At 28.4% G+C, this 8,329-nt stretch overlaps 2 protein-coding genes across 3 annotated transcripts in view; one reads left to right on the top strand and one right to left on the bottom strand.

The window, feature by feature from the left end:
* LOC111636225 (beta-1,3-galactosyltransferase 2-like) overlaps positions 1-6,533 on the bottom strand; it is a 39,449-nt gene extending 32,916 nt beyond the window's left edge. The window contains exon 1 of the mRNA XM_023381436.1: positions 6,497-6,533. The gene's annotated coding sequence lies outside the window, so the exon portion shown is untranslated. The remainder of the gene's footprint in view (positions 1-6,496) is intronic.
* LOC111636219 (DNA helicase MCM8-like) overlaps positions 1-8,329 on the top strand; it is a 76,742-nt gene that overhangs the window by 17,649 nt on the left and 50,764 nt on the right. Inside the window, exon 1 of one of the 2 annotated variants that reach the window (XM_023381427.1) lies at positions 1,832-2,000. The exons of the other annotated variant lie outside the window; for it this stretch is intronic. The gene's annotated coding sequence lies outside the window, so the exon portion shown is untranslated. Of the gene's footprint in view, positions 1-1,831; positions 2,001-8,329 lie in introns of those variants that run through there. 2 annotated transcript variants of the gene reach the window in all.

Raw genomic sequence — 8,329 nt, forward strand, 5'->3', positions numbered from 1 at the left:
GCACTGCAGGAACATCAACAAGAGAATTAAATATTAAAAACAATTTTTTTAATATTCTCTATATAAATGATTATCTTTATCTTAAAAAAAAAAAAAAAATTATAGTTTTAATCAAACATTATGTCAAGTGAAATTATTGATAAAACCTTCATTAAATCTGAATAATTTTAATGGTTGTGAAGAGTGAAACGACGAAATACTCATTATATATATATTTAGGAAAAACTTTTTATGATCTTTTTTATTACATATTAACTGTGTTATTAATATTAATCATATAATTATATTTAATATATAATTAGGGTTATTAATCATTATCTTTGTATTAATAGATTAACTTATAAATCGAATATGATTATAATATAACTTAACTGCTATATAAGTTCATTTATGCCGTTTCTAAGTTAGAGTTTTTACAAAACAGCAACGGTACCTTAGCAATGCCAAGTTTGTGTGAGGAAAGAAAAAATAATTTCTATTTTTATCCAGATGATTGTATTTATTTAACTCTGGACAAAAAGTACGATAATAATTACTTAAATGAATTATCATATAGCATTTTCAGATTTATTTATATTTAATTTAGAATATTTACTGTCAATAATGAAGATCTATTTCTAATAAATAACGAAGCGAAAAGGATATTGGCAGCTTTCTATTTGGGTCAGATGATTCAAATTTTGACGATCCAACATTTTTGCCTGATAATGAAGATGTTTCCGATTAAGAAAAGTCAAGAAATGAGTAATTCTATCAATAACTTGTTAGAAAATGAACTTGTTGATATGCTTATTTGTGAAGATGAAAATGTGTTTTTAAATGATGAAGAAGGAAATATAATACCTACTGGGGGAGAAATTCAGTGGAAAGTGTTACAGAAAGCAATCCTTTTTCCAGTTTACAAAATCTGGAATTCAAGTAGAAATTGATCCGGATGCCTCTCCGATGGAAATTTATTTATTATTTTTGGATAATGAGATAATTGAAATACTTGTCCATGAAACAAATAAATATTCAAAACAATATATTAGTAAGATTCAAATGAAACCAAAATCAAGATATCTCAAATGGAAACCTGTTTCTGTTAGTAAAATAAATAAAAAAATTTCTTGGACTTTTATTGCGGATTGGTCTAAATCAGTGTTTTTCAACCTGTGGGTCACGAAGCCTTACACGGGGGGTCGTGGGTAAAAGAAAAAGACATGTGTTTGTAGTTACTACAATACATTAAAAAAATTACAATTTCAGCGAGTACATGTTTATTATACAGTACAATTGGTTTTTTGATCGACATTTAGGTCTGTACTTCGGGTGTCGCCAGGGAGGGGTCTGGGTGGGTACGGCCCACTGCAAAAAATGATAGCCGAAAAAGTGTTGAGCCGACTTTTAAAAAGAAGTAATAAGTTTAAAAGTAGAAGTTGAAAACTGTAATGCTAATCACAAAAAAAAAGATCAACAGCAATACGTGTCTTAAGTTATTGTCGATTCTTCCTAACATCTTATTCTAATCAATAATAATTTTTCTCAACAGAAAGAAAATTAAATATAATTAAATTAAATTAAAATCACTGATATAGTTTTAATATGGCCCTAGGGGGTCGCCAGAATTTTTTAACTTGTAAAGGGGTCGCGTATTCAAAAAGGTTGAAAAACACTGGTCTAAATAAAAGAGGTTCAATTTCATTAAGCCGGATGCACACATGCGGCGCGTCAAGGAAAAGCGGTGTCGCAAACGCATCTTCCCCGCGCGGCAGCACAGCCACACAAGCGGCAATCCGCTTACATTTCGGCGCATGCGTTCAGTATTCAAAATGGCGAACGATATCAATATTGTCGCTATCCACGTGTTTACAAATTTTGTTTTGTACGGCTTGCTTTATTTAGTTAGAAGATTTTGTCGAAAATTCGAACGAAGATTTTGGATTAGAGATATTTTCTTGGATTGATAAAGAACTGGTATACAAAATACGCTTATTCCTCGATAAAGAATACTATTTCGAGTAAGATTCGGTTGTTCTGTTCTTTGAATTAAATTATATACGCTTATTTGTGTAGAATTTGTGTTAAATTTATTATCCTTTCCTCTTTATTCCGATGTTAGTTATCTATCTCGGTTAACCGCGTCGAACTTTCCGCCATTAAAACACCACGTGATTGTATTTTCTCACGTGACTACCAGACGAACTGTTATTGGCTGATAGAAACGCGTCTTGGCGGCAGTTGCCGCAAAAGATAAAATTCAACCAACTTTTGCGGCACGAGAAAAGCGGCACAAAATCGACTTCTGCGGCGAGAAAAAGTGACGTCATTCTTCCGCTTTTCCTTGACGCGCCGCATGTGTGCATCCGGCTTTATATACTGGTTAACGAATCCTTTATACTCAAATAATATTACCGGCAATACTATGTCAAGAAATCGATTTAAATTACTTTTAAAATTCGTTCACTTTTCCAATAATGCAAAGATCTCTCTCTATCTTTGCATTATCGTCTGAGAAGGAGATGATCTGGGAAAAATACCACTATTAGATTTGTTCTAAAAAAATTTCAGCAAGTCTTTTGCCCAGACTAAACAATTATAGTTGAGGAAACACTCGTTCCTTGGAGATAGAGACTAATTTTCAAGCAATACATTCCAAAGCCTATAAATATTGTATAAAACTTTTCAAGTTATACTCATCAGAAGGATTTACTTTGCGTAAGTAAATCCTTCTTGCAATGGAGTTTATAGTGTAAAAGAAAATAAAGAAATAGAACTTGCTAAGAAAGTATGTGAATAATTGGCTAAAATTCTACTAAATGAAGGCAGAATTTTATTTGTTGATAACTTCTACACAAGTTACGATTTAGCAAAAGAATTTCTACAAAACGAACTCACGTAATAGGCACACTAAGACAAAATAAGAAGCAAATACCAAAAACAAAATAAATCAAGCAAAATTGAAAAAAGAAGAAATGATATTTGTGAAGATGACAGAGAAATAGTAGTTTAAAATGGAAAGATACAGGAGATGTTAGGATACTGTCTAATTTACATAAACCAGTTATCCAGTTATGATGAAAAGCGGGGGGTGGGAAGTTGATGAAAGTGAACCTATTGATGTTGATGCATATAACGAGGACATGATTATGGAGACAACCATTAATAATGAAAGCACTGCAGGAACATCAACAAGTAATCTTTCCAGAAAGAGAAAACATCTACCCATTAAGGTGAAACCAGAAGCTGTTATTACTTATCATAAAGGAATAAATTTCTCAGATCAGATAGCTTTCTATGCTACTACACTTCGAAAAGGTGTTAAACGGTTTAGAAAATTAGGAATTGAGTTATTATTGCAAATGGCAATTGTGAATGCTCTCATTGTGTATCAAGAAGTCAAAGGAAAAAAGATGAAAATTAGAATTTTAGGGAATCTAATGCTATCAGTTTGCTAATGCGTTAAATCAAATCCCGAAACCACAGAGAAAGGATAAAGTTCACACACTTTTAATAAAGAGAAACAGCGAAAACAAAAGAACAAGGAGAACATACAAAATATGTTAAGCAACAATTAACAAAAAAAGTGGAAGTACAGTCAGAAAAACGCCAAACTTGTCTCTACGTATTGTCTATCTTCCGAAAATGAGCCATTCATTTACCTGAAATGCTTTTCTAAACATATGCTTTTCTAAACATATTCAAAAATATAATTTCTTTTCATTAGACATTTTTTATATATCATAATAATATTTTGTGTTTCATTTTAAAGCAATGCTCATATTTTCAAATTATATTTAACTTTTCTACGTTATTTTATAATATAGCAATAAAGTTTGAAGTGTGAATTCCCATCAAAATGTCTACTTCTTCTGATAGTTATTGTTTTGTTGGTTAATTTCTGATCTGTATTTGTGCTTATTCAATAAAAAAAAATATAGTGCCATATTCTCTTTGCTTAACATCAGTGAGTTTTCACATGCAAAATTAACTATTGTTCAGCGCCACGAAAATATTATTTGAACTTAGACACAGGGGCCACAGAAATTAAATAGAATAATAATATATTAAATGTATTGCAGATACATTATATACTATCTTTAAAGTAAACTTCTGTTTATTACATGTTATAAATGGCCCCTTTAGAAGTGTTACTGTATAACACATGTGTCATACGTGGCAGTCACGTGTTAAAAACCTGCGACGTTTAAATTAATACAGTAGCCTTCGTTATATCGTATACAGTATTTGGATATATTCCGAACTTTTTTGTCACTCAAATTTTAAAATTTATTGACTTAAGTGCTTTTAAAATTTGGGAGAAAAAAAATGCGGTATATCCGAATCCGCGATATAACGGGGGACTACTGTAATATAATTTTTTTCAAATTATGTAGTTACATATCTGTTTTAATAGTTATAAATCTTGTTAGTTTTATTATTAACATGATTTATAGTGGTTAAATTCTCAAAAATTTAAGCCTCGATTGTTAAAAACAGCGCTAAATCTCTTTGCATTCATTCTAAAGTTTAATTTTTTTATTACTGAATAATTGCATTACATTACAATGTCTCCGCTATTACTTATGTTTATATCTAACATTTATTTTACATGATTCGGGAATTTCATTAAAGATGCTTCTTCATCTAATATAGAGAATAGGAATTTCCCAGAATTAGATAAAGAATTTTAAAACATTTCGTAACATCTGTCCCTATTCTCAAGATAAATATAGTTAAAAAGAATTTGAGATATAAAAAATTGTGTTGTGTGGTTTTGCTTTGAAATAAATTCTTTATCCTTCATTTTCATTTTAATTAAATAACGGATATAATTACGAGTGCTATGTCATTATAATTTGAAATCCCTAGTCAAGGTTAATTTTTCATTTCCCTATTTATATATTTGAACGATATATATATAATAATGTGGCATTTTTCCAATTTTTGTTCGCATAATAATAATTTTTAGAAAAAAATAAATGTATATTTATTTATTTTTATTTTTCAAAANAATTTAAAATAAATGCTTTTATTTGAAAAATATAGCTGGATTGTTGTTATTGTTATTAAGGATTGTTATTATTTCGTTTAACAAGGCGTGAAATTTCACACGTGCAGTCTATATTGTTTACAAACTGGTTGATCTTGAGAACAGCTGGAGTCCGCTTTCCCGGGTAGTTTTCATGTACTACGCTTCAGGGAAATATTGGTTTAAAGCAGGAGGGGAGCTAACTTACTGTATCTGTTCAAAAACATATTGTCGATTTTTATGCTATTAAATTACGAGGGGACTGAAAGAAGATATGGGAAAAAAATCTACTGAACAAAAAACAAAAAAACCTGCTGATGTCATAAAAAACATCCAATAGCATTTTAAAAAATTTTATCGAAGTCAAATCGGTGAAATAGAAGTTTAGAACAATTTAATTAATTTGATTAAAAAACTCCCATAAAAAACAATAGCTCGTTTAATTACCTAATTAATAAATCGTCATAAAATATTTTTGCCGCGAAAATATCCTTATCCTTTCTAATCAGTTAATCCATATTCCGAGATAACTCGGGATATGGATTAACTGATTAGAAAGGACTGCACAGCGTCACGCGCAGCCCGAGTTATCTCGGGCTATGGGCTGAAAGAGGAAAGATATCTATCTGATGCAAATTAAAATATTAAATTTAATCTGATTTTCGGTTTTACGAAACATGCTCTGTATTTAGCGAATCGATTACCTTTCATATCGATACTAATATCTTAAGAAATCCAGTCTAATTACATCTATTTTAGATTATTTATCTTTTAGTTTTTGATTTAAATCACAATTTTTATGAATTAAATCTTTAAAGATAATTTCATCCTTACTTCATCAACGATTTTGAATATAAATTTAATTTTAATTTAACTTTAGATTTCAGCTCTCAATTTTAAATGAAATTAACTACATAGATTGTGCAGACACATTTAAATTCTTTCAAAAATATTCAGGATGAAATATCATATTCTAAACATTATAACACAAAAATAAATTTTAAAAGAGATGAAGTAATATTGTATTTTTAGAATGAAAAATGATAAAAAGATACCATAGAATTTTTGAAAAAAAAAATTATTGCTTTTTCAACTCCACGCTCCTTTTTTATAATTGTTTAATGAAACGTACTGTACTTATAATGACAAAATTCTCCAAAATTATTTCCGATACTTATAATGTTTTGAAAATGAATATTCTTATCCTTTCTAATCAGTTAATTATTGTGTCCTTAACTAATTTAAAAATAATACGGATGCTAATTTCTGCATTTAAAATTAGTAATATAAATCTAATAAAATTGTAAGAACAACTTTTAAATCTTATAAATTCGATAATTTAAGCTAAAATAAAGTTAATATAAATGATATTTTAGCTTATTATTATTGTAATTTTACAATTTAAAATTGTCACTAATGGCTAATAAATATGGAAAAGCTAATTTTTGAAAAAAATGTTTAATAGTACAAGTCTATTTAACTTACTTTTACCTGTGAAGATAATCAAGAAAATGCTTTAATTCTTTAACATTATAAATCAAAGTGGTAGAAGGAGAGCATTTAAGTAATTACTCGAGCCACATGTCACACTCAGTAACCAATAGAAACAATCGTTATATATTCCAACCGCGGCAATATGCTATTAATTATTAAAAGAGATTAATTATTTAAAAAAAAGAACTGAGTTGCAGCTTTCACTGTGTTGGTTTACGATAAATTTAGGAAGTCAAGCGCCAAGTAATTTTAATCACAGCCATGAACATTAATAAATTATGGATTGAAATTATATCTACCTATTGTAAAGATACCAAAACAGAAAAAATATATATACTAATGTTATAAAAGTAAGTAACTTATAATTTAAAGGAAGGCAATTATTTCAAATTTTTCTTATCATCTTTCTTTTTAAATTAGAAACGTTTTCCTTCAGTAAAATTTCCTACAACAATCTGTTGAACTGGGAGCTTTCTTATCTCTATTTATATTCAAAGTTAGTTAGTTATTGTCTTTTGGCACAATAGCTTTTTACGTTAAACTGCTCCAGGTAAATAAATAAATATGAAAATAATACTTGAAAATAAACTAAGCAAATTAATGACAAATAAGACACAAATGCTTACATTGTGGCCTGCACAGTCTATCTATTGAGGAATTAGTTTAAATGAACTAGTAAGGCGGCATGTATTTATTGCGACGACATTCAGATGGAGGAGGGGAGGTCATCCGAGTGTTTGTACATTCAAATTAATTTATTTATTTTTGAATATTCTATTGTTAATTGACATTTATTGTACATGGATTATACATGTGATTGCGGAAATGAAGAGGGAGTACATATACATGGTGATTGGCAAATGACGAATTGTTTACAGAAGGGGGTGGGATTAAAAAGTGAAGCAAAATATGTCGTCGCAATATGTGCACGCCATCTAATTATAAAGATAATACAGAATGCAGATCACCAATTTCCATAAATATAAAAAAAAATATAAGATTCCCAAACATAAAGATAACTTTTAGAAAGCTAAAAATATCTAAAGGATTGCTTCTAAGAACGTTTTTATGATAGTAGTACTCTTAAATTTTTTTTAATTATTGTATAAAGAATAGTTATTATATTCGTATGGATTGTTATAATGTATATGAATTTGTGTATATTTTAGGTTTTGTTAAATTAAACCAATTATTGACCACAAAAAAACTAAAACGAAAAATAATAATCTAGAATATAAAAATATTCGAAACTTGTAACCGAGCCTAGGTGATAAATAACGTGCTTTCGATATATAAAATGTTGGCAGAGAAACAGAAGCTACTTTTATCACGTAAATGTTGCCAAAATTTACACCCAGGCGTCATTGGCCGGGTGAATCTCTCTTCCTTAAACCGATTTCCTCTTCTAAAACTTCTACGAAAATACATTTTCATTGAATATTGCATTATATTTTATATGAAACGATATATGTTACAAACATATCTTAAAAGAAAGTATTGCATAAAAAATAAAGGAAATTATTTAATGTATTATATTATATATATTAACAAATTATATATATATAGTCTACATCACTTATACTATACATATGATATTAATATTTAGTTATACATATATAATATTTAATAATTAATATCATATATTATTATATTATATTATATATACTGTACAGTACATATATTATGTTTTTAAAATGTTTTTATATATTCAAATGTACAATTATAAAAGATATATACAGTAGTTCCAAGCTTACATATGAAGAGATGTTATTGTAAGATCAAATGGTATAAAAATAACAAAAAAATTAAAAAATAAATAAATAA

Source organism: Centruroides sculpturatus, unplaced genomic scaffold (genome assembly GCF_000671375.1).
Source record: "Centruroides sculpturatus isolate CEXI.00-Female unplaced genomic scaffold, Cexi_2.0 scaffold477, whole genome shotgun sequence".
Lineage (NCBI taxonomy): Eukaryota > Metazoa > Arthropoda > Arachnida > Scorpiones > Buthidae > Centruroides > Centruroides sculpturatus.